At 39.9% G+C, this 27,497-nt stretch overlaps 1 protein-coding gene across 4 annotated transcripts in view; it reads left to right on the forward strand.

Annotated features, from left to right (window-relative positions):
* Positions 1 to 1,229: 1,229 nt before the first annotated feature.
* Positions 1,230 to 27,497, forward strand: part of Mtmr3 (myotubularin related protein 3) — a 107,960-nt gene continuing 81,692 nt past the window's right edge. For 3 of the 4 annotated variants that reach the window (XM_090320448.1, XM_090320450.1, XM_090320451.1), the window contains exon 1: positions 1,230 to 1,453. The gene's annotated coding sequence lies outside the window, so the exon portion shown is untranslated. The remainder of the gene's footprint in view (positions 1,454 to 27,497) is intronic. The other variant, XM_090320449.1, reaches the window with a different exon arrangement.

The following is a 27,497-nucleotide window of genomic DNA, read 5'->3' on the forward strand; positions in this document are numbered from 1 at the left end:
CCCTGAGTTCAAGTCCTAGGACTTGTAAAAAACAAACAAACAAAACCCAACACCTTGAGGGGATGGATAGGGTTGGGACAGATGGAAAGGGTGATAGTGGCAGAGTGTTGATATTCACCCCTGTAGTCCTAGCTAATCAGGCACCAGAGATCTAAAAATTGTGAAGCCAGCAGGGGCAGGAAAGTTTGCCAGACTCTTATCTCCAATTAATCATCAGAAAATCTGAAGTGGAGCTGTGGCTCAAAGTGGTGGAGCACTAACCTTGAGCAGAAAGCCCCAGAGCCCAGGCCCTAAGTTGAAGCCTGGGGAAAAAAAAAAGAAAGAAAAGAAAGAGGGGTGATGCTGATCAAGGTGCACTGTACTCATAAACGGACAAATTGAACTTAAGCATTATTGTATTACTACTTAAAGATAATAATACTCCTTACCTTACTCAGGTAACCCCTCTGACATCATCCTAACAACCAAAAAGACAATAATAAAGAGCAAACAGTAAAATGAAAGTTTAAAAATCGGTAGCACCAGGACCCGGAGTTTGGCCTAGTGGTGGAGTGCTTGCCTAGCATGCATGAAAACCCGGGGTTCAATTCCTCGGTACCACATTCATAGAAAAAAGCCAGAAGTGGTGCTGAGGCTCAAGTGGTAGAGCTCTGGCCTTGAGAAAGTCCAAACTCAAGCCAGGACTGGCCAAAAAAAACCCAAAAAACAAAAAAACAAAACAAAAAACCATCGGTAGCACCACTTTTTGTTTTCTTCTTTTCAGAATGGATTTTTAAAAACACATACTAGTTTATGGGGGGGGGGTGGGAGAAGCTTCTTCATGGCATTTTCTCACTTGTATACAATGTATTCTAATCAACCTCATCCCCTACGCCTCCCCACCGCAGCCCCTCTTCCTAAAACAATTTCAACAATTTTCATACACACGATTTCAACGATCTATCTATCTCTCTATCTCCTCATTAGGCCTCCCACTGGGTTTCCCACCCGCACACCAGCGTGTGCTTGATTGCCTCTTATTCATCATTTTTCATTCGTCTGGCTTCTTTTCCCAGGCTGGGGACAGCCTCTCTGCAGCCCCGGACATTCCTTCGGGCTGGAGCCCCGCCCACGGACCTGGCGGGCGGGACCCGAGACCCCGCCCCCGTCCCGCCCTCGCCCCGCCCTCGCCCCGCCCCCTTTCCCCGGCCGCCGTCGGAGCGCCGAGTGTGAGTGCGCGCGCGTGCCCGCTCACGGCCCGTCTCAGCCTTGGGAGCGCGCTCTGTGTGGCCGCTGCCGCCATGTTGTTGTGGTTGTGAGAAGGCGGCGGCGGCGGCGGCGGCGGCGGCTGAGGAGCAGCCGGACGAGACGCTCCAGCGGCCCAGGCGCTGCCCCCCGCCAGCCCTGGCCGGGAGCCTCGTGGGGTGGCGGAGGAGGCCGTACCGTGGCGGGCCTCGCCATGTCCTGCCGCCCGGTAAGAAGCCCATCCCCGGAGCCTCGGGTGGTTGGTGAGGAGCCGCTGGCGTTGGGGCCGGCCGGCTGTCACCCGCGGAGGGGGCGGCGGCTGGGGTCGCGGCGGGTGGGCAGGGCCGGAGGGGTGGGGTACGGGAGCCCCGCCTGGGCTCCCCGGCGGGCAGCGGGGGTGACCCCGCGGCGCGGGGGAGGCGGGGTCCCGGGCCCGGGCGGCCTGTTGGGACCCGGCGCGGACGAGCCCGTGCGGAGCCCTCCGGGAAGGTGGGCGTGCGCCCCCCCCCCTCGGCCTGGCCGGGGGCCTGGGGGAGCCCGGAGCGGCGGGAGTCCGGGGATCGGGCCCGAGGCTGCGCGGGGGGACGAGCCGTGCGGGATCGGGGCCTGGTGGGAAAGGAGGAGTGTCCGCCTGACCACTCCTCCGGGGCATCCTCGGGACCTGGCCGCGAATTTGGGGTGGGAAGGATGGCTCGGGGCGGTGGAGGGAGTCTGGGGGGTGTGTGTGGGGGGAACCCTGGCCGAGCTGCTCCGCCAAAGGTTACAGTGTTATTTCTTGGGTAGAAATTGTGCTTGATGCATTGCATCTCATGACCCATAAGATGATATTGTTGATTGTACTTGGGGCTGGAAAACTCAGGTCAAAATTATGGGGTAGATTTGATGGTCACTTTAATAGGCCCCTCTAGAGTCTGATAATCATCTCACTGGGGAGTTTTGTACCTGGCCTACTGTTAGACGTTGATGTCCAGGTGTCTTCTCCCAGATGCAGCATTTAAATTCTTATTGTTATGGTGTTTTGACATCCACTCTGTGTTCTGAGCTCTATTATTTTTCATCTCTATTTCTCATATATATATATATAAACGTGTACTGTAGAAATATACATATCCATATTTTACATATATTCACGTATATACACACACATATCTCATATACATGTATTTCATATATTATATATATATATCACATAGCCTTCTGTTTGAAGTTCAACTTAATTTCTCACAATGTGAACAGGTGATACCATCAGAGGTCGTAGTTGAATTACAGATGATTTCTTATCTGTTTGAGACCTGCATGATTTCTGTTAGTTGTATATTCTTGGAGACCCAGTAAGGTGTGTCGATGATTTGCACAGTGTGTTACTGAACTAAATTTAGAGGGTCTTAAAATTGTGGATTGAGTGCTTATTGGATCTACTGCCCTCACTTTCAGGTGACCAAGAATAGTTCTGGTAGCTAGCACACTGGTGTTGCCCCACTTGTTAATGAAGACATAGAAACTTAACTCGGGTTTCTTAGCTTGTAGGCCTGGTTCAGTGGTTGCCTCCTTAAAGACCATTCATTAGAAATATTTCACTGATTCTTGGGTTTCATATAGGACCCGGTGAATTAGTGTGTCAGTCATTAGAATGCATGTTTTAAAATTAGATGGTGCCTTAAAAAGGACAAATCTAAAGGAAAAAAAGCAGAGGTGGGGCACTAAGTCTGTTTCGGTCCACAAAGGAGCCTACTGCAATGCTTCCCAATATTCCAACATCATGGTAGTTTTTCGGGCTTCTGAGTAGTTTCTAGTAAAACAGTGGGTAGGATGTGTGTGTTAAGAGCCATTTGAGAGCAGAGCTGGGAACCAGGAAGGTGTACTACAGATTGTGAATAGTTCCTGAAATTTGCCCCAGGCTGTGAGGAGTGGTAAAACAGTTTAAAAGTTTGCCATAATTTCTCCTTAATACTTTCTGTGGTAAAGTGGAATTCTGAGTTACCAAAGGAAGTATTCATGTTTCAGAGGGTGTGTGGTGAGAAGAAAGTATTCTTATAGTTGTGTAGGGTTGTAAAGGAGTTTGGTAAATATCCTGTCTTATGGAGGAGTATTTTTATAGAGGTGCACCTGATACTGTTTTGTTTCCTGATATTTCCAGTGCTTAACAGAGTTCTCAGCAATTTTATGCTTACAGATCTTTTTTGGGTAACTGATTAGTATTGGTATAGAAAAAGAAGTAGGGGAGTTGATGGCAGCATGAGTTGTTAAAAGCTACTTGATACCTTGCATTAGATTAATAAGCCATTTTCATTTCCTTCCTTGTAACTTTTGATTTTTCCTTCAAGAGATTCTGTTTCTGTAAAGACTATCATTCAATCCTACCCTGTTGTCTAGTTTTAGTTTGTTTTACTTATGTATTTATTTTATGTATTCTTATAAGTATTCATTTATTTAGTAGTATTTTCCTGCTCTGCAGGCTTTAGACAACTAAAGTCACTCCACCATCCTTTTCTCTTTTGCTTGTTTTTCTGATGGGTCTGATATTTTTGCTACATGGTTGGCCTCAGAACAAAAACTTCCAACTTAAACCTCTTGTGCAGCACCACACCAGGCCTTATTGACTGATATGGGGTCTAGATCAGTTTTTGGGCTGGCCTTGAGTCTTGATCTTCCCCCTCCTCCCAAGTAGCTCAGATTACAGGTGTGAGCCATGGTTCCTAGCCTTTCTGAGTTTAGATGTATTTAACATTTTTTTAGAGTGGTTAATGATTTTATTTAAAAGAGCACATTTTATTAAATGCAGAATGGTATATAGTAGAGTAATGGGGAAGCTCTGGATTGGTAGACATTTGTGTCATTAATTGCTGTTGGGAATATCAGTTTTTGGTTTTCAGTTTCTTCATCTGTATAATCAAGGGCCTGTATTTGTTGACTAGTCGGATTCCATCCTTTTTTTTTTTTTTTGTCATGGGGTTTGAACTCAGGGCCTGGGTGCTGCTATCCCTGTGCTCTTTTGCTCAAGGCAAAAGGCTCTACCACTTTGAGCCACAGCTCCACTTCTGGTTTTCTGGTGGTTAATTGGAGATAAGTGTCTCATGGACCTTCCTGTCCCAGTTAGCTTGGAATAAGGATCCTCAGATCTGAGCCTCCTGATGTAGTTAGTATTACAGCTGTGTGAGCCACAATGCCTGCCTCTATCTATCTGTCTGTCTGTCTGTCTATCGATCTGTCTGTCTGTCTATCATATATACATGGCGCTTGAACTGTGGGCCTAGGCACTGTCCCTGAGCTCTTGAGCTCAAGACTACCGCCCAACCCCTGGGCCTGCACTTTGTGTCTGAGCTCTTCAGCTCTAGGCTACCACCCTACCCCTTTTGCCTCAGCCTCACTTCCCATTTTCTAGTGATTAATTGGAGATAAGAGTCTCACGAGTCTTTAGTGCCCAGGCTGGATTTGAACCTCGATCTTCAGATCTCAGCCTCTTGAGTAGCTAGGATTACAGGCCCTGCCTATATTTTTAAGCATTTCTAATTATGGGGTTGGAAATATGGCTCAAGTGGTAGGGCTTAGTAAAGCCCTAGGTTCAAAGCTCATTATAATTTGCAGTTTGTAATACAGAATTTGGTTTTGATATCATTTTAAATGCATGAGAAACAAAGGACACTATGTCTCAGGTTTTGCTTTTGGATCATGGCTTTTATACATTGCCCAAAAGTGCTCTGAAAATTTGAGCACATGTTGCAAGTATTTTGCAGAAACAACATGCTTATGCTGTTGTAACTCAATGTTGAAATCAAATTGGGTTTCACATAGGGAACATCATAATTTGGTTTGAAGCCACAGACTATGAATGGTTTGGGAGAAGTTTGTGCAATTTATATGAGTAGTTACTTCTCGTAGACCACCCAGTTTGGCAGAATTTATATCTAATTTTATGATCAGTGAGACATTGGTTTAAGACAAATTATGAAATCATATCCATATTGGTTTGAACTAGGACTCATAGTAATTTTAGAGGCTACCAAAGTTACTGTCATTGCTATTTTTAATCATGATTTTGTGATACTAATGCTGGTATGCTTTCATCTTTTGTGCTGTATCAAGAAACTTAATAAGACTATTAAGTTCATATTTGTATAAGGTGTTTAAAATGAAAAGTTCTTAGAAGAGAGAGAGAGAGAGAGAGAGAGAGAGAGAGAGAGAGAGAGAGAGAGAGAGAGAGAGGGAGGTGTGTGTGTGTGTGTGTGAGCTTGAGAGAGCAACTGCAAGCATCTTGCTATTTAGCCTGACCAGCCTTGAATTTGAAATTCTCCTTCTTGGGCGTCCTCAGTGCTGGGAATACCTCTTTTGCTGTCTACCTGGTGTGAAAATTGTTTTCGCATGACAGTGATAGACCCTAAGTCCTGAGTTCAATCTTGAGCTGTGCTCTTCATTGTCATTTCTGGCAAACCACTTGACCCTCTTGAGCTCCAGTTCCCTCATTAGTGAAAGGGGGAAGAGCAATCTGTTTCTCTGGGCAGTCAGGGAAGATCAAGTGGATTGGTGTATATGGAAAGCAATTTAAAAGTGTTAAGAGGATGCCATTAGAATTCTATTGCATTAGAATTCCGTTTCTTTTCTTTTCTTTTTTTCTTTTTTTGCTAGTCCTGGGCTTGAGCTCAGGGCCTGAGCACTGTCCTTGGACTTTCTCAACACTAGAGCTCTACCACTTGAGTCTCAGCACCACTTCCAGCTTTTTTCTAGATATGTGGTACAGAGGAATCAAACCTGGGTCTTCCCACATGCGAGGCAAGCACTCTACCACTAGTCTAAACTCCAGGACCTAGAATTCTGTTTATTTTCTTGAAAGAGTTTGCTTGTTAAATGGTGTTAAACTTGGTACATGTCAGAATTTCTTAAGGTCACCAATAGGGCACCAGAAAAGGTTTCCTTTTCTGTGATGAAACCTTTCAACTTTATCACCAGCTAATAGGAATGGTCACAGTGTTGCAGGCACTCTTGGGGGATCTGGATATCTTTTGTTTATGCCAAGCTCTGTAGTTGGAATAGACTTGCTACATTTTACTCATTTTTCCTTTGTTGGAGCTGTGGTAGATATCAGTATAAGGTTTACACAATTTGTGTGTAAAGTTTTAGAATTGTGTTTTCTAAATGGTAGATGGCAATGTCATATCACGGGACAATCAATGTGCTTTGAGAAGAATATATTAGTGTATTGCATATGATAAAAGTAACTTGATTTGGAAACCAGTACTTGTTTATTGCTTTTTGAAACTATGCTTATATATATGTGCTAGGATGTGGTGTGAAAATATATTTTTCTTATGGGTTGTGAAGAAACAGTTGTTTAGCTGGGAGCACTGGCTCAAGCCTGTAATCCTTGCTGCTCTGGAGGTTGAGATCTGAAGATTGAGGTTCAAAGCTAGCCCCTGCACTAAAGAATGTGAGACTCTTATCTCCAATTTTAATCACTGGAAAATGGGAAGTTGGGCTGGGGCTCTAGGGGGTAGGGTGGCAGCCTTGAGCTTTTGAAGAGCTCAGGGACAGTGACTAGGCCCAGAGTTCAAGCCCCATGACCTACCAACCCCCCCCTCCAAAAAAAATAACACCCTCCCCCCCCCCCCCGCCCCACCCACCACCATCACCACCACCAACTACCAAGCAGTTGTTTAGGGACATGGTACTTGGACATTGCAGGTAGAAGAGCTCCTGTAGGCAAGAAATGGCAAGCTCCATGGACAAGGAATGTGGCATAGTGGTAAAGTGCTTGCCTAGCATGTATGAGGCCCTGGGTTCCACTCTTTGGTATCACATAATCTCTCTCTCTCTCTCTCTCTTAGACACACACACACACTAATAAAATAATAATAAAAAAGATAGTGAAGCATAAAACAAATGAAAAGCCTCAAGTAAAGTTGTAAAGTTTGGTTACTTTAGAGCTTTTATTTTCATAGCAAAATACTTCATAATTTTGTTATATATTGTAAATTTAATGAACACAGCACATAAACTTATGCTAATTAAGTACTTTTCTCCCCTTAAGACATACTAGGTAACAGAGATAGCATCATTTTGGATAGGTTCAGGTTTACATCAGTTATATATCTATGTGAGTGCCCATAAGTGCCCATACAATGCTCAGAATGAGTCAAGTAGTAAAGTGTCTGCCTAACAAGAATTCAAACCCTAATACCACACATATACAACAAGCACATACACACTCACATGGCACAAGATGCTTTTAGAGAGCAATTTAGTTATAACGTATCTCTGTTCTTTTAAGAGTTTAGGTCTTAGAGTGAGTAAGTGAAGAGATGAATAATTGCTACTTGCTTTTCTTTGCTTGCAAAGTACCACAATTAACCCGTCATTCTATTTGGAAGAGCCTAAGTCTATAACATTAAAAAAAATGCTTTCTTGAGTTGAAACTTTTTTTTTTTTTGGTCAGTGGGACTTGAATGCTGGCCCTGGTTGAAGTTCCTAAGCCCTTCAGCTCAAGGCTACCTTTCACCCTACCCCTTGGCCTAGGCGTTGTCCCTGAGCTCTTTAGCTCAAGGCTACTGCCCTACTCCTTGAGCCACAGTGCCACTTCTGAGTTTTTGGTAGTTAATTGGAGATAAGAGTCTCATGGATTTTTTTAGTGCCCAGGCTGGCTTTGAAGCACTATCCTCAGATCTTAGCCTCCTGAGTAGTTTGCATTACAGGTGTGAGCCACCATGCCCAGCATTGAGCTGAAACTTTCTATGGTGAAGCTTAGATTAAAAAAGTAACATGGTTTGGGCTGGGAGTTTGGCCTAGTGGTTGAGTGCTTGCCTAGCATGCACGAAGACCCAGGTTCGATTCCTCGGTAACACATACATAGAAAAAAAGCCAGAAGTGGTGCTGAGGCTCAGGTGGTAGAGCTCTAGCCTTGAGAAAGTCCAAGGACAGTGCTCAGGCCCTGAGCTCAAGCCCAGGACTGGCAAAAAAAAAAAAAAGTGACATGGTAAGTTGTTTTTTACTTGTTCCCCTTCCTCCATAATTTTGAAATCAGGGAATACTGTGCTTTAGTACTAGAAAAAAATAAAGAGACTTATTTTTTTATTTCTTATCCCATATGGAGAACTTTTCAGTTATTTCATATGGCTCATTGTCAGAGGATAATAATAAAATCTTAGAGTTGTGAAAGGAGATTATAATTAAATAGCTTGACTATTTTTTTTTGCCAGCTAAAGATAATTTGTGAGAAGGTGATTGCTGTATATAGTGCTTTACACAAAAAGTCAATATTGCCTTTTTCCTTTAGTAGTATGATTTATGAACTATTTTCACATATATCTTCCTAGATCCCCACAAGAATTTCAGGCCATCATTTATCAGGGATGTGTGTTGTAACTTGTTTGAGGCTCTGTGCCGAGGGTGTGACATCATATGTAGAGTAGACCGAAAACTCAGTAAAGGTAGGAACTGGTGGCTATTGAGGCTCTTACTCCCTAGCACTTCTTGTACTGCCTTGTACATAGTAAACTTTCAGGATTTAGGGATTGTTTAACCCTTTACCATGTTACTTTTTAATCTAAGCTTCACCATAAAAGGTTTTAGCTCAACGTTGGGTATGGTGGCTCACACCTGTAATACGAGCTACTTAGGAGTTTGAGATTTGAGGATTGAGGTTCAAAGCCAGCTCAGGCACTAAAAATTCCATTTACTTATGCATGTAAATAAAGTATAATGGAAAATTAATACTTACATTTTCATAAGTTAGATTCTTTCATGTGATGTGCAGAGAAAGTATTTTTACGGGAAAAGTCATTAATTTTAAATCAACCTTTCAGGTATACCTTTATTTTCCCTTAAGGTACTTTCAAGAGTACAAAAAAGTTAAGCTCTTTATAATTCCATTTTCTGTGTATGTCTCTCCTGTTGGCAAGACTATATATAAGTGAGTGTATTTATTTTGTAGACTGCTACTAAAAAAAGGCAACCCATTAGTTAGTGTCTGCATATATAATGTGTTATCTGTATGATATAGGAGCAATGGAGGATTCAACTTGCTTTTTTTTCTTCCTATATGCTGATTGAGAAATCGGAGGGATATCTCAAAAGTCAGTTTTAAAGAACTTTGTAAATCCAAGACTTAGCATAAACTAGTTTTCCTGTTGACATCCCCTGAACAAGTTCTATAAGTCTGGTGTATGTTAAATATCAAGTGTGATATCAGATATCTAAAATAAATAAATCTACAAAACCTAACTTACTTACCTCAATATCATCTCCATAACTCTGGTGTGTGTGTGTGTGTGTGTGTGTGTGTGTGTGTGTGTGTTTTCCCTAGGACCCAAACTTGAACTCCAAATCTGCTGCATTCACTGATTGGCACTGTACCACCAACCCCCTGGTCTTTTCTGTGTCACTCTGGGGCTTGAACTCAGGGCCTGTATGATGTCCCTGAGCTTTTACACTCAAGGTTAGTACTCTACTACTTGAGCCACAACTCCATTTCCAGCTGGGTGGAAGATAAGAGTTTCATGGACTTTTTTGCCCAGTCTTGGCTTTGAACTGTGATCCTCAGACTGTACCTTCTGAGTAGCTAGGATTACAGATGTGAGCTGTTTTGCTTGACCTTGGCCTTTATATGTTTATTTTTAAGGTAAAATTTAAATATTAAAAAAAATTGCTTGGAAAGGTGTGGCCCAAGTGATAAAGTACCTGCTTAAAGTGTGAGGTACTGAGTTTAAACTAGTACTGTCGATTTTTTTTTTTTGGCCAGTCCTGGGGCTTTGAACTCAGGGCCTGAGCATTGTCATTGAGCTTTTTCAAGGCTAGAGCTCTACCACGTGAGCCACAGTACCACTTCTGACTTTTTCTATGTATGTTGTACGGAAGAATTGAACCTGGGTCTTGGTATATGCTAGTCAGGCACTGTACTGCTAGGCCAAACTCCTGGCCCTGTCAATTTTTTAAATTTAGAAAATCTGGAGGTTAGTGTACATGTAAATATCTGAATTTCAATAAATAATGATTTAATAGATACTGATATCTTGATAGAGTTGCTTGAAGGTATATTTATAGATTGTGTGTGGTACGTGTATGTGTCCTGGTACTAGAGCTTGAACTCAGTCTGGGCACTGTCCCTTAACTTTTTTTTTTTTTTTTCATTTTTTTAAATTGTAATTAATAAAAGGGTTACATGATATTTACCATATCGAAGGTGCATTAATTCACATACATTGATACCCTTTCACATGTCTTGGTACCTTTCACACACACACACACACACACACACACACACACACACACCCTCCCTCCCTTAACTTTTTTGCTCTACCACTTTTCAAGTACTTGAGCCACACTTCTAGTCTTTTTTTTTTTTTTCCTGGTTAGTTGGGCAGACTGCTGCCCAAACTGCCTTAGAACCACAGTTTTAAAGTCTCAGTCCACTGAAACTTTAGGGTTTACAGGTGTGAGCCAGTGGTGCCCAGCAGATTTTTTTTAAAAAATTATATTTGCATGTATTATGCACACAGAAGCAATGTATCCCGAAGAATTTACCCTCCTTATTACTCTTCCCTCTCCTTCAGTTTCAGCAGGCTTCATTGTCCTATTTTCATACATTAAGATACCCTAAATTCACCATATTCATTTTCAATCAACACCTTAGCCCTCATGCTTCCTGCTGTGTACTTGCTCCTCTACCTCTTCCCAGTTTGCTTCCCTGTCATTCATTTTGTGTGTGTGTTTCCAAATCGCACCAAAGGTTTTGATTTTTTTTTTTTTCAGATGTGAATAGATTTTTGTTGTTGTTGGTCAGGGTCGTGGGCTTGAACTCTGGGCCTAAGCACAGTTCCCCAGGTTGTGAATAGATATTTTTAAAACTTAAAGCATAAAATGTGTAGTGATGGACATTTTTGCACTTATACTAGTGAACAATTGAGGGATTTTAGCTACAGAAATAATTCTGCAGAATAAAATCTTAGGGAATAGAATGTTAGTGAATATTGATGCTCTTGAAATAAAGCTAAACCATATGTTTGTTTTTAAACTTCTGAACACCTTGTCTTTCACAAATAAGATATTTTTATTGCTTGGGAAGTAGTGTGTGGTACTGAGGGTTTTATGCATTCTAGGCCAGTACTCTACCACTAGGCTACACTCCCATCCTCTAAATAGAACATTTCTTTCTCTCTCTGTCTCCCTCTCTGTCTCTGTGTCTCTGTCTCTGTCTCTGTCTCTGTCTCTCTCTCTCTGTCTCTTTCTCTCTTTCTGCCTGCCTGGGCTCTGTCCCTGAGCTCTTCAGCTCAAGGCTACAGCCTTACCCACTTCCTGTTTTCTAGTGATTCATTGGAGATAAGAACCTCACATTCTTTAGTGCCCTGGCTGGCTTTGAACCAGCCTCCTGAGTAGTTAGGATTACAGGTGTGAGTCACTGCACCTGGCTTTAGATAGAACTTTTCTTATTGATTTCAAGCATGTATAAAAGAACCAGTGTGTAAAGAAACATACTCCTTTTCTAAGATGTTTAGTACGAGGGCTTGAACTCAGAGTCTAGCTCCTTTGCCTGGCTCATTTTGCTCAGAGCTGGCACTGTACCATTTGAGCCACATCTCCAGTTCCAAAAACAGATTATCCATGGGAATGGAAATCCGATGATGATTGTACTTAGTGATGAGGACAAGAAGGGCCACAGAGGTAACTGGTAATGCTCTGTGTCTTCATTTAGACTGTTAATTTTGTGTGTTCAGTTTAAGAGAATCACGGAGTTGTATATTTAGGCATTTATACCTATCAGGGTTTTTTTTTCCTTTGTATTATATGCTATATCTCATTTCCAACAGCCCCACCCCCCAGTATTCTTTCTTTTTTTGAGATAGCGTCTTATTGTTACCCAGGATAGTCTTGAACTCCTGGGACCAGATAATCTTGCTTTAACCTCATGAATAATGGGGACTACAGAAATGTATATTCTGTTATGCCATAGCATCTGGGTTCCAAAATCAGAACTCAGCTGTATTTTTCTAAATTTAGCTGTTGCTATAACATTTCCTCTGCTTGTATTTACATATAAATATGTTCAGGGGTAAAAACATTTTTTCCCATTTTATTACATTGTAAAACAAAACAGTGCATAAGCAAATGTAAACTTAATTTTTAAAATGATTAAATTGGTTGTTTTTTGGTATGTAAACTTTAGTCTTATCAGGAGGGAAGGCTGTACATTTTGTAGAGAACAAAGCCGAGACCATCTCTCCCCTTCTTTTGAGGGTCAGATTTGGGAATGTTATGTATGCTAGTTCTCTAAGCTGCAGCATGAACTGAAAGATGGTTATCTTATCTGTTTATTTATTTATTTTTGCTTTTTGATGTAGTAGAAATTTAACAAACCTAAGGCTTGTCTGTTAGGCAAATTCTTTGCTACTGAATTACACCCTTACCCTGAAAACAAAATTTTAAGGACTCTCAGAAAACCAGATCCTTGTCTGTCTTGCTCTGCCTTTATGTTACTTTTTCTTTGGTGACCATACTGGGTCTTGAACTCAGTGATTGGGTGCTGTCCCAGAGCTTTTTTGCTCAAGGTTTACTCCACTTCTGGCCTTTTGGTAATGAACTGGAAAAGAGTCTCACTGACTTTCCTGCTCAGGCTCGCTTAGAACTGTGATCCTCAGATCTCAGCCTCCAGGTATGAGCCACTGGTGTCTGGGCTACATTACTGTTTCATTGGATAACTCATAATTTATTTGGATTTCAAAGTGATGTGGATAAAATCATAGGACTATAGAACAGTATTACTAGCTAGATCTTTATTTAGGCCGTTGAATTTAGGTCAGCTACCACGTACAGTAGAATTGTAGTGTTAAAGCATAACATGATTGGTTTAAGGCCACATAGCTGGTGATTATTAATATCATTCATTTATATTAGCTTACTATCTACTGAGACTTACTTAAATATGCCAGGCTCTACTATAAGCATTTTGTATGTATTCATTCATTTAATTTGTTCAGGATTATCCTCAGAGGTTGGTGCGATTATTCTAATTTTACCATTGAGGAAATTGAGACAAGGTAAGTAAATAACTTGCCCGGGTAGGTTGAATTCTTGAGTCTGAGCTCTTAACCAGATATTTACAGATATTTTATGCAGAGCTTATGATCTTAAAATAGTCTCTTGAAGTAATATTTTTAAACAAATTTGAAGTTGGAGGTGTAGTGCAAGCAGTAGAGCCCGTAGTTCAAGACCTCGTACCACTACCACTACCAAAACAACCCCTAAAAGTATCAATTATACAGCCTTATTATTTTGCTTATCATGATTCTGGAAAAGGTATGTTCATTTTTATTAGCTGGCCTTTTATTCTCTGCCCAAGTTCATTTTCTTTTAAAACTACGATGTCATTACTTTTGTAATTTTTCTTTTAAGAATGTAAGTGATGGCTGGTTGTTCACATCTGTAATCCTAATGACTCATGAGGCTGAGATCTGAGAATCCTGGTTCAGAGTCAGCCCAAGCAGGAGAGTGTATGAGACTTTTTTTTTTTTTTTTTTTTTTTTCCCCAGTCCTGGGCTTGAGCTCAGGGCCTGAGCACTGTCCTTGGACTTTCTCAAGGCTAGAGCTCTACCACCTGAGCCTCAGCACCACTTCTGGCTTTTTTCTGTGTATGTGGTATGGAGGAATTGAATGGGGTCTTTGTGCATGCTAGGCAAGCACTCTACCACTAAGCTAACTTCCCAGCCCCAAACTCTTACCTTCATTTAACCACCAAAAAGCAAAAATGGAGCTGTGGCTCAGGTGGTCGAGCATTAACCTTGAGCAAAAAAATATACATCAGGGACAGGGCCCAAGCCCTGAGTTCAACCCCCAGGACCAACACAAAGAAAAAAGAATATAAGTGAGGGCATGGCTTAAGTATTCTGAATTCAAACCCTAGTACCATGCCCCCGTAAAAGTTTAAAGAACATTTCTTAGGGGTGACTGTAGATATGGCTCAGTGATAGGTTATTTACCTAGCAAATGCAGGATTCTCAAACCCCAGTACTATTTTTTTTAAAAAAGAATATTTTTTTTTACTGATAAGGGAATTTGTGATTAATTTATAAATATTGTTTAGATTTCTAGGCAACATGTACAATGAAAGTAAAAATTCAAATTTGTTGATGTTGTCCCTGGTATCAGCAGGTATCAGACCCTGTCAAATTAGTGGCACTGAGGATTTGTACTGAAGGTCTTGCATATGCCTGTACCACTTGATTCATAACCCCACCACTTCTAATTATTTTACAAGGTATAATTCATATATAGCAAAACTGTACAGTGCTGAGTACAGTGCTGCAAGTTTTGGAAACATAGGTATATAAAACCCATTATAATCATTTCTAAAGATTTTTTTTCCTGGCTCTTTGTGTACTCACTGTAGTTTCTGGTAATTGGTTTGTCTCTGTTGCCTTATCTGTTTCAAAAGTCCATGTAAATGAAATCTTGCAGTTTGTATCCCTTTTAGACTGGGGTCTTCTACTTAATATTCATTGTTTTCACATCAGTAATTGCTTTCTATTACTGAATAACATTTCATTGTCTATGGATGTACTATAGCTTATTCACTCTTCAGCATGTTTGTGTTGTCTCCAGATTTTGATAATTACAGATAAAGCTGCTGTCGAAGTGCTTATGCAATCTGAGGATTGAGCCAACCCAAACAGGAAAGTCTGTGAGACTCCTAGCTCCACTAAATTACCCAAAAAAGCCAGAAGTGGAGCTGTGGCTCAAGTGGTAGAATGCTAGCCTTGAGCACAAAGAGGCATAGGGACAGTGCCCAGGCCCTGAGTTCAAGCCTCAAGACCAGAAAAAAAAAATGCTTAGACCATTTGTAATATTACTATAGAACCCGAAGGACTGGTAATTTTCACAGAACATTGTCAGTTTTTTTTTCTATACCCCTATTAAAAAAAAAAAAGGCTCTGGAATGAATGAGACTAATCTGTTTATATAAATAATCTTACAGTGTTGTATATAAATAATCTTACAGTGTCATTAGATTTTTTAAAATTTTTTGTTTTGCTATTCCTTGGGCTGGATACTATCCCTTTTTGTACTCTCTGTGCTTTTTTCAAGTAGTTTATTGGAGGAGATGAGTCTTAATGACTTTTCCTGCAGGGACTGGCTTGGAATTGCTATCCTTAGATCTCCTGTGTAGCTAGGCTTACAGGAATGAGCCATTGGTGCCTGGCTAGAATTTTTTGAAGTAGTTAGACATGCATACTTATTTAATGGATAAATTTATATATTAAACTATAGTGTATATTTTAATATTTTTAGTAGCTTTTATTTTGTACGTTGCTGTCTTTTGTTTGGTCAAGTAGTAAAGTAGTTATGTAATTGATTATGAAAGTCTGAAAGTAAAAGTTTCCTGTGATCTTAGTCAAGTTCCTTAACTTATTTCCTATTTTAGCTTTCTATTTTCAGATGGGAATAACAATACCTCTTAGGACTCTTGAGAATTTAGTAAGTGCTCATTGTGTAGCCAGCCAACAGCAAGCACTTCTTCGTATTTGCTAGCTGTGGTGGTGATTTCTAATTTTAATTTTGATTTTTTTTGAGGTTGTTGTTATTCAGACTGGCCTCAGACTCAAGATCCTCCTGCTTTTGCTTCTTGAGTGGCTGGCCATTTTATTACTGTGAGATAACACCACTATAATATATCCTTTTATCTATTATGAAACAGTAAGAATTGAAAAAAGATAAGTGCAAGAAGCAATAATATTAAAAAATGATAAATTTCTGAGCACATAGGTTTTTGAGCAAAGGGAGTTGATTTTGGCAAGATATATGAGAGGACATTTTGGACACTTGCATGTAAGAGAATGTTTTTAATTAATTAAATTAATAATTAATTTAGTAAATTAATTAATTTAGTCTTTTCTAGTTCTAGAGCTTCAACTCAGGTCCTCTATGCTGTTCCTGAGCTTTTTGTGCTCAAGGCTAGTACTCTATTATCTGAGCCACAGATTCACTTCTGGCTTTTTGATGGTTAATTGGAGATAAGAATCTCACCAACTTTCCTGCCTAGCCTGACTTTGAACCTTGATCCTTAGATCTCAGCTTCCTGGATAGCTAGGTCTACAGGTATGACAAAAGGTCTCTCTGTAGTCCAGGCTGTCCTTGAACTTGAAACCTTCCTGGTTTTGCCTCCTGAGTGTTGGGGGTCTAGGGGTGCACTATCATGCTGAGCTAAGAGAATCTTTTAACATGATGCTATAGGCTTTGACTTCTATTATTTAGTTCTTCATTTATTAAAATATGTGAATAATTTTCTTGGATATATATCTGGGTCTTTGTTTTTTGAAAAATATTTGAGACATGAAATGCAGTGTTTTGGCCATTTTCCCAACTCTGCTGAAATATGGCTCATACTAAGCCCAGCAAAAAGCACATTGTAGTCCAGAAGCTGACTCACCAAGGAGTGATGATAGATACTTTGAAGGGAATGACCTATCCCAGGATTGTGTTTCAAAGCTTCATGCTATGATTACATCAGTCAGAGGCAGCCAAGAAATCAAGATCTGAGATCTTGTACCTCCTGGGAATAATGATACGTAAGGAGTCAGGACTTCCATAGTAGTGAGCAAGCATGATCTCCTCCCTCTCTGTCCCTCTGTCCCTCCAGTCTTGCCTCCCTCCTTCCAGCTCTCTTTTTTGCTGTGTGTCTGTCTTTCCTTATCATTTTTCTTTTTTGCCAACTATTATGTGAAATTTTGGGTTGAGGAATAAATTTTAGGATTTAGAATGGTAGTGAGCATTATGGGACTGCAATGCCTGTTTCTTTTCTGAGTGTCGATGGGAATAACCTTACAGTGACTAAGGGTTAACTCAAGAAGCTCAATGCATATCAGTTTTCTAGAGCTAAGGGAATATACTTAGCTCAGTAGTAAGCACAAGTATCATGTTCTTGTCAAACACTGTAGCCACTGTTTCCTCCTTGAACAGACCAGAAGAAACCAAAGCAACACCAAAATCGTTGCAGTTTTGAGCAGTGGGCCTTAGCATATTAACACTGTACATTTTTAGGAGTAAAAATAATATGAAAGTGAACAGACATTAATTCTGATGGGTACTGTGGGTTTGAGTAATTGCAACTCTATTTTAAAATGTAGTTTCATAGCCATAGAGTTTTCTTTTATACTCACTATCACTTGAGTGGGAAATATAGCAAGACTGTGCTTTTTTTTGTGGTACAAGTTGTCCCTGAGGTAAGAAAATACATAATTTATGTCAAAATAGTTTTCAAAGATGAGGCTAAAAGAATATGCTAATGGTGGATTTGCTATTTGATTATTGTAGAACATTTTGTTTCTCAAAAACTGTCAGATATGCTGGGCCCAGGTGGCTCACATCTGTAATCCTAGCTACTCTCTGGAGGCTGAGATCTGAGGATCACGATTCACCATCAGCCCAGGCACAAAAGTCTGTGAACCTCTTATCTCCGATTAACCACCAGAAAACTGGAAGTGGCCCTGGGGCTCAAGTGGTAGAGCGCTAGTGTTGAGCTGAAGAGCACAGGGACAGTATCCAGGTCCAGAGTTTAAGCCCCACAACTGAAAAAAAAACCAAAAAAACCAACAAAACTATCAGACATAATAGCACTTTACTCTAGCATATGTGGAGGGTTGTATTAATTAATATTAATTAATTAATATTTGCAATATTTTGAGCATAGTACATAGAGATAATACATTTCCAATCATTTAATGCAAAATGCATTTTCTCAAAAGCTTAAATTTCTTAAAAGTTTTATTTAAGAAATGTGTAATTTCAGGGCTGGGAGTTTGGCCTAGTGGTAGAGTGCTTGCCTATCATGCACGATTCCTCGGCACTACATACATAGGGGAAAAAAAAAGCCAGAAGTGGTGCTGTGGCTCAAGTGGTAGAGCTCTAGCCTTGAGAAAGCCCAAGGACAGTGCTCATGCTCAGGCCCTGAGCTCAAGGCCCAGTACTGGCCAAAAAAAAAAAAAAAAGTGTAATTTGAGATTGCAGATTGCTCTGAACTCCCACCTACAGTGATCTGGACCTAGTTCCATTGCACTGAGAGAAAAGCAAAACCTTTCTCTTTTGTGTTTTTCAGCTTTTTGTAGATGCAGTTCTTTGACATTGGCCTCCCCCCCCCCCCACTGTAGGTGATTGAATACATGTATTGTACTATTGAGCTATGTTCCAGGTCCAGTCTTTTTTTTTTTTGTGGTCATGGGTCTTGAACTCTGGGTCTGGGCGTTGTCCTTGAGCTCTTCTGCTACCACACTCCCCCTTGAGCTTTGGCCCCACTTCCTGTTTTCTAGTGGTTAGTTGGAGAATTAGAGATAGGAGTCTCACATTCTTTAGTTCCTGGGTTGGCTTTAAACTGTGATCCTCAGATCTCAGCCTCCTCAGTAGGTAGGATTACAGGCGTGAGCCACTGTGCCCTGCTCAGTCTTTTGTTTTATGAATTGGTTCTGTATGTACCATTCCTACTTAATTTCATATATGATTTAAACTTGCATCTGTTAAATATTTATTAGCTAGCTATATGACTTGGGAAAGTTACCTTATCTCTGCCCCTTACTTTCTGTCTTTGTAAAATGAACATAATATTACCTCCCTCATAAAATTATTTACAAGGGGGGCCGGGAGTTTGGCCTAGTGGTAGAGTGCTTGCCTAGCATGCATAAAAACCTGGGTTCGATTCCTCTATACCACATGCATAGAAAAAAGCTGGAAGTGGTGCTGAGGCTCAAGTGGTAGAAGTCTAGCCTTGAGAAAGTCCAAGGACAGGGCTCAGGCCCTGAGTTAAAGCCCAGGACTGGCAAAAAAAAAAAAAAAAATTACAAGGACTTTGGCTTTTCTTCATCATTTGCAACTCATCATTTTTGCAATTTTTCATAAATAATGTGAATATCAGAATCTAATAGACTTTGTATTAAAAGGTAATATAAATGTCAGTTGTATTCAGTTTTTTAGCATAATTAGCTATAAAATAGCTATATAATATTATTTTACTATCTTAGAGTGAGCTTGAAAGTTAAGTTAGCAGGAATTATTACTTTTGTTTGTCTTACAGGTATTGTCCTACTGTGTATAATCTATTGCTTGAATTGAATTGAATGTATATCTGAATCTAGTGCAGTTATGTACATTGAAACATTTTGCATGGGACTAGAAGTACTGGGAAGATAAAAAGTGTAGTTGGTACTAGATTGTGTCAGTGGATCTGCCAAGAATTTAAGGTTGCTATTTTTTTATTCAACACTCAATTGTTTGAAATGATTTTCCCTGAAACAAAGTTATTTAAAAACCTAGATATGCTAGGTAATTTTAGATTCCTTTTCATTTGAAAAACCTTTCTTGAAGAAGGAAACATTTCTCCAGAAGCATTGAGATCCCTGAATTTTAGTCTTTACTGTGGTGATTAACGATTGCCAGAAGTAGGAATCTCATGTTGTGTTGTACTTTTAGATTTATGCTATTCTTCTCATTTTAAAAAATGAGTTTGTAAGCCAGGAACCAGTGGCTTACACCTGTAATCCTAGCTACTCAGGAGGCTGAGATATAAGGATCAGAGTTCAAAGCCAACCTGAGCAGGAAAGTCCATGAGATTCTTATCTCCAATAAACTATTCAAAAACCAGAAGTGGCTCTGTGGGTCAAAGTGGTAGAGTGTTAACCTTGAGCAAGAGTTCAGGGACAGTGCCCAGGCCCTAAGTTCAAGCCCCATGACTGACGAAAAAGGAAGTTTGCCCTGTTTTCGCTAAACTACCATACAACATAAGCTTATTACAGTGATTTTTATGATTCTTTATTGTTTCAGTAGTTTAGTGCCAGGAGTTAGATTTTTTTTGATTCAGTAGATTATTGCAAATACCTAGATTATATCCTCAAATATCCTTAAATGGTTAGAAATTCCTTTCCAACACTTAATTATTGCTAGTAAAGAAGTAGAATATTTTTTATTTTTTAAATTTTTGTATTTAATACATGACAATAGAAATTTATTCAATGATTTTAGAGCCTCATTTTCTGGCTGCTTAAGATAGAACAAGTTTATCAGACCAATTTTGTACAGATTCATCCTGTAAAACATATGGGTGCAAGACATTGGCATTTGACATAAAGAACCATTAAGTATTTTTTTCTTTTCTTTTTCTCCACTGTTATTAATAACATGGATGCTAGGAACAAGCTGTAAGTTTTCTTGAGCTGGGACTGCATCCAGCCACCTGTGCCTTCCCATCTTGCCTTTCCTAAGGCAAAGGCTTGGTTGGTCTACACTGAGAGAGAATGAGGCCAGAGAAGCAAAGAGGAGTGTGAGATGAAGGGACATGTCCAGTGAGTCTTTGAGACCCAGGTATTCTCAATTCTTCCTTTGTTTCTACACACCATCTCAAAGTGCTTTTGGATTCCTTTCACTTAGGAATGTATACAATATTACTGTGACATCTACCATCCCTATATTGGGATATTTAAAGATAATTTGAGCTTTAGTCTCAGGATAAGAATTTAATAAACTGGTACACTCATGTATGAATTAATGTTCAGAATTAGTAGAATGAAAATAGAAGTCAAATATTTATAGTGGGATAGAATATGTGAGTATTCCTCTGTTTATACTTATGCAATAAAGTAAATAATAGTAAATAAAGTTTCTTTCTTTTTTTTTTTGCCAGTCCTGGGCTTGAACTCAGGGCCTGGGCACTGTCCCTAAGGTTCTTTTTCTCAAGGCTAGCACTCTACAATTTGAGCGATAGCACCACTTCCAGCTTTTTCTGGGTATGTGGTACTAAGAAATTGAACCTAGGGCTTCATGCATGGGAGGCAAGCATTCTACCACTAAGCCACATTCCCAGCCCAGGTTTTCTTATTTTTTTTTTTTCTGGGGGAGTTTGAACCTGCTTGCTGGGCAGGTGCTCTACCATTTGAAAGACATCTTCATCCCTTGAAGTTTCCGCTAAAGAACTTTTCATGTAATATGTAGAAGGATGGCAACATAAAAGTCAAGATCATAATAATAATTTTATTGATTAGGCATAAATATCATATATGTTCATTCATCTCATAAGGTAAATGTGGTAACTGTACAAAAGAAGAAGAAAAACCTGGTTGAAAAGTTGGGAAGAAAAGAGGAAATGAAGAGGTCCAATATGTAAAACTAAGAATTAGTAAGCTATTAGTAATTGCTTTAGGTTCTATGGATTGATCACTGCTGGATTACATGCTAGACTGCTGAGAAATAAGTTGGTTATAGATGAAGAAAAATCTTTGTTTTCTTTAGGTTAATGTTGACGTAGTTAATTGAAATTAAAATTTGCTTTCCCTCCCTCCCTTCCTCCCTCCCCTCTCATTTTTTCTTTCCCAGTCCTGGGGCTTGAATTCAGGGCCTGGGCACTGTCCTTGGACACTTTTTGTTCAAGGCTAGCACCCTGCCACTTGAGCCACAGCATCACTTCCAGCTTTTTCTGAGTATGTGGTACTGAGGATTTGAACCCAGGACTTTGTGCATGCTAGGCAAGTACTCTACATTAGGCTATGCTCCCAGCCCCCAAACAGCTTTCTATATTGCTTTTTAGTAGGTAATTGGTATTACTTAGTTTTGCAAAAATCTGCTTCTTTTGTTACTTGACCCCAATTGCTTAGAGGTAACTCTTAGGTAAGAGTTGGCAAATGAGTACAATGGTCTCCTCGTATCCATGGAGGATACTTTTGTTCCAGATTCTCCGTAGTGGATACCTAAAACCACACATGATACCACATCATGTACATGGTGTATGTGTGCACATACATACAGTACATCTACACAGATAATGCTTTTTCTATGCATACATAATACCTACATAATACAATTATAAATTAGGCACAATAGGAAATTAACAATAAATATAAAACAGAACAATAACAACATACTACAATAGTTACATGAATGTAGTCATTCTTATTTTTATTAGCATATATTTAGTTGTATGAGGGGATTTCATTGTGACATTTCCATACCTGTAAGCAAAGCATACCTTACCCCTTTAATCACTCCCCCTTACCCCTACCCTTCTTAAAACAGTTTTAGCAGGTTTCATTGTTCTATTTTCAAACAAGCAGATAAACTATGAACCACATTTATCCTTATTTACACCCTTCATTAGCCCTGTCCTTTTCCTCTGGTACTTCTCCTCCTTCCCTCCAACCTGTTTTACTTTCCTGTCATTCTTTTTTTCTTTTTCTTTTTTAAAATGTGTGTTAATTACACAAAGGAGTTTCACTGTGGTATTTCAGATGGGTATAATGTTTTTGCTTAGAAAAATTGTCTGTTGCTTTTCTTCTCTTGGCCTCCATTATTTCCTATTGCTCAGCTAACTCCTTATTGAAGTTCCTTGTACAGTATTCATACATAATCACATTATACTTTGAAATTATTTGCTCCTTTTCTTTTTCTCTTCCTCCCCTTCTCTCAAAATAATGTTTGTTTTGGTGCTGGTGATGGGACTTGAACTCAGGGTCTTCTATCATGCTCTTTCTTGCTTGGCAGTTCTGCTCAAGGATTGGTGCTTTTCCACTTGAGATTCACTTCACTTTCCTAATTTTTCCTGTTGTTGGTTATGGAGCTTGAACTCAGGGCCTGGGCGCCGTCCCCGAGCCTCTTTGTGCTCAAGGCTAGTGCTCTACCACTTGAACTACAGTGCTACTTCTGGTTTTTGAGTGGTTAATAGGAGATAAGAGTCTCATTGGGACTTTTCTTCCTGGGCTGGGTTTGAACCTGCATCCTTAGATCTCATCCTTCTGAGTAGTGAAGATTACAGTTATGAGCCACTGGCACCCAACCTAATTTTTTTCTTTTTCTCTTTCTTTCTTTCTTTCTTTCTTTCTTTCTTTCTTTCTTTCTTTCTTTCTTTCTTTCTTTCTTTCTTTTTCTTTTTAGGGGTCATGGGGCTTGAACTTGGTCTGGGTGCTGTCCCTGAGCTCTTCAGCTCAAGGCTACCACCTTAACCTTGAGCCAAGCCCCACTTCCCATTTTCTAGAGGTTAATTGGAGATAAGAATCTCGCATCCTTTTGTGCCCTTGATCCTCAGATCTCAGCCTCCTGAGTAGCTAGGATTACAGGCGTGAGCCACCATGCCCGGGCCCAACCTAAATTTTTTAAAAAATTTATTTAAAATTATTTTTTAAATAGTTATACAAATAGGTTTTAGTTTCTTAAGATATCTTTTTAGCTGGGTGTGGGTAGCTCATTCCTGTAATCCTAGCCCCTCAGGAGACTAAGAGCTGAGAATCTAGGAAAGTCTGTGAAACTTTTTTTTGGTAAGGCTTTACCCTTTTTTTTTTTTTTTTTTTTGGCAGTCCTGGGGCTTGAAATCGGCCTGAGCACTGTCCTTGGACTTTCTTAAGACTAGAGTTCCACCACTGGAGCCACAGCACCACTTCTGGCTTTTTTCTATGTATGTGGTACCAAGGAATCGAACCTAGTTTTTTTTTTTTTCATATATATATATATATATATATATATATATTTTTTTTTTTTTGCCAGTCCTGGGCTTGGGCTCAGGGCCTGAGCACTGTCCTTGGACTTTCTCAAGGCTAGAGCTCTACCACTTGAGCCTCAGCACCACTTCCAGCTTTTTTCTATGTATGTGGTACCAAGGAATCAAACCCGGGTCCTCATGCATGCTAGGCAAGCACTTTAACCACTAGGCCAAACTCCCAGCCTTTTCATATATTTTTTATTGTAATTAGTAGAAGGGTTACATTATATCCACCAGATAGAGGGTGCATTACTTCACATATATTGATACCCTTTCTCATGTCTTGGTCCCTATTTTCCTCCCCCCACCCCACCCTCGAACCTAGTTCTTTGTGCATGCTAGGCAAGCATTACTACTGGACTAAATTCCCAGCCCCAAGAGAGTCTTATCTCCAATTAATCACAACCAGAAGATGAGCTGTGGCTGAAGTGGTAGAGTACTAGTCTTGAGTAAAAGGAGCTCAATGGTCAGGCTGAGTTCAGGCCCCAGGACTGTCACCAAAAAAAAGAAAAGGGAATAAACCCCATCTTAAAAAAAAAAATATATATATATATATATGTTTATTGCTGTTGTTAAGGTGTTGTTCAGAATTGTTATCATCTTAACCTCACTGCATTATAATGTTTTACAGATGGTAGTTGTCTGTGGGCAGTTGAAACCACCTAATGACCCCCCCCTGCAGATACAGAGGGTCTACTGTGCTCAAAACTTTGAGAATTATTGTTTTGGACGCCTTTGATTACTGGGGTTAATTGTGCAGGATCTGTGAGAATACGAAGTTTCAATTAGTCCCCAAATAAACTTGAACATTGCAACATTGTGTTAAGCCAGATATTTGGGATGTCTGTGCCTCACCATCTGACTTTTAGCCTAATCCGTTTCAGCAGACCTTCCCTATGTATGCTGAAATTTCCTTTAATTTTTTCACTGGGAGTAAAATGCAATTTCTATAGCTTTATTGAAAGAGTGTTAGATAAACCTACATGGTCAATTCTAAAGCATAGATTTCAATATTTACAGTAAAATGGTCTGTATTCCAAAACAATTCCACTAGTTACCAATGTATTATTTGGGGCAAGTTATAAACTTCTTAGAGCTCTTCTGTAACTAAGATGTAAAGAAAATATTTGTTTTATCCAGAATACATATATTTATCTTTGACTTATTTTTGCTGTCAAATAGTAAATAAAATACAATAAGCCCTCATCTTTATAGAAGCATAATTTTATACATCTTTCATTTTTCTAGAATGCCATATAAGTGAAGTTATGCAGAATGTACTATTTTATCAGTGCTCATTCAATTTAACCTAATGCTTTGGGATTCATCTATGTTGTTCCACAATAGTAGCTTGTCGTATGGCTGTTTCACAGTTTATGTCTTTACTAGTTGATGCGTTTGTGGCTTTTGGTTGTAATGAATAAAGCTACTATGGACATTGAGCATGCCTTTGTATATACATGTGTTTTAATTTCTCATGGTTCTATACCTAGAAGTAGAAAGTTCAGCATTGTATGGTTAAGTGTATGTTTATAGCTTCATGAAAAACTGTTTATTTTGCATTTCCACTGGTAACTTGAGAATTTCATGTGCTCTGCATCTTGTTGACACTTGGTATTAAAAATGTTTTTAACTATAGTTATTCTGTTGGGCCAAATAGTGGTATATGGTTGTATTTGTTTCCTCCCTCCTCCCTCCCTCCCCCTCTGTTAGGCAAGGGCTCTACTACCGAATTATATCCCAGGCGTTGCCCTTCTTACCCTGCATCCCTTACCCCCAACTTCAGGAAAAGTTTTTTGGTTGTTTTTTTCCCCAGACTGGCTTTGAACTCAAAGCTCTTATCTCTTATCTCTGTCTATGAAGTGCTGAGATTATATGTGGGCATCAGTGTGACTGGTTTTAATTTGTAACTTGTAATTTCTGGAAGACTAATTTCTGGAAGATCCTCCCTTTATATGCTTATTTATGTATTCTTTGGTAATATCTGTTCAATCTTTTACCCATTTAAAAATCAATGGGGTTTTTGTTAGAATTTTTTTTTTTCCAGTCCTAGGCTTGAGCTCAGGGTCTGAGCACTGTCCTTGGACTTTCTTAAGACTAGAGCTCTACCACTTGAGCCTCAGCACCACTTCTAGCTTTTTTCTATGTATGTGATATCGAGAAATCAAACCTGGTTCTTCGTGCATGCTAGGCAAGCCCTCTACCACTAGGCTAAATTCCCGGCCCTTGTTAGACTTTTTTTTTTTAATCACCTTTTATTTTTATTTGTGGGTTGTGGGACTTGAACTCAGGGCCAGAGCATTGTCTCTAAGCTCCTTTGCTCAAGACTAGCACTCTACCACTTGAGCCACAGTGCCACTTCCAGTTTTTAATAAGCGTCTCATAGGAACTTTTCTGCCCAGGCTGGCTTTGGGTGGTGATCCTCAGATCTCAGCCTCCTGAGTAGTTAGGATTATAGGTGTGAGCCACCAGCACCAGGTGTGTGGATCATATTTTATAAGTATGTTCTTGTATTCCTAGGTTTGCTTTTTTATTTTCTTAACAGTATCTTTCAGAATGAAAGATTTTGAACTTTGATGTAGTTTAAGTTACTAGATTTCCCCCCCTTTTTTACTAGTTAATGTGCTTTATATTCTTTCTAAAGACTTTACATATTATTTTCTTATGTTTAATCAGAAACTTTCATAACTTCAGGAGTGGAACATTCAAAGCAAAGCTTGTAAGTGAGTTAGGGTTGAAGGGTTTTTTTTTTTTGTTGTTGTTTCGTACATAGAGATTTCTAGCATGTTTCCAAAGCAATGCTTTAGTTGTATCCTCTGAATAGGTATAATTTGTACTATACTAACATTTGTCTTGAATTTTTTTCTAATTTCTCTTGTAGCTTTTTTGTTGGCCTATGGATTATTATTATTGCTATTATTATTATTATTTTTTTTCATCAGTCGTGGTGCTTGAATTCTGTGCCTGGGAGCAGACCCTGAGCTTTTCAGCTCAAAGCTAGTGCTCTACCACTTGAGCACGGAACCACTTCCTGTATTTTTTTTTTTGGCCCCCTTCTCTTTCCGGCCCCGCTGGCTCCGGCCCCGCTCCGGCTCTGGCTCGGCTCGCTCCCGCACTCTCCGGCCCTGCTCGCTCCGGCCACCACTCGGTTGGGCTCCGGCCACCACTCGGTTGAGCTCCGCTTGCTTGCTTTCGCTCTCTGTCGCTTGTTGCAGCCTCGTCTCTGCCACTTCCGGCTTGGTTGTGTCTCGTCTCTGCCACTTCCGGCTTGGTTGTGTATGTGGGATACCGAGGAATCGAACCCGGGTCTTTGTGCATGCTAGGCAAGCACTTTAACCGCTAGGCCAAACTCCCGGGCCCAGCCTGTATTATTTTTTTAAGGGTTTTGTGATTTCTATATATTTGAAGTCATTCTAGATATAATTACTATTACCACTGGGAGTAGTAACTTACTATTTTTTTTTTTTTTTATGGTCCTGGAGTTTGAACTCGGGGCCTGTGCTTACTACACAAATGCTTTACTATTTGACCCATGTATCCCTCCCCTCCTCAAGCTGTTTATTTATTTACTTGCTTTATTTTTCAGAGAATGGTCTTGATTTTTCTTGCCTGGGATAGGCTCAGACTGTGATCCTTCTAACTATGCCTCCTGAATAACTGGTGTTTCAAAGTGTTCGTCCTCATGCCTGGACTTATTATTCATTTCTAATGTAAATTCCATCACGACCAGGGAATGCAGTCTTGAATTTGTTTTGTGAGGTTTGTGGTCTGTCATGGTAAATGTACTGTC

Source organism: Megascapheus bottae, chromosome 28 (assembly GCF_031878675.1).
Source record: "Megascapheus bottae isolate mThoBot1 chromosome 28, mThoBot2.hap1, whole genome shotgun sequence".
NCBI classification, from domain to species: domain Eukaryota; kingdom Metazoa; phylum Chordata; class Mammalia; order Rodentia; family Geomyidae; genus Megascapheus; species Megascapheus bottae.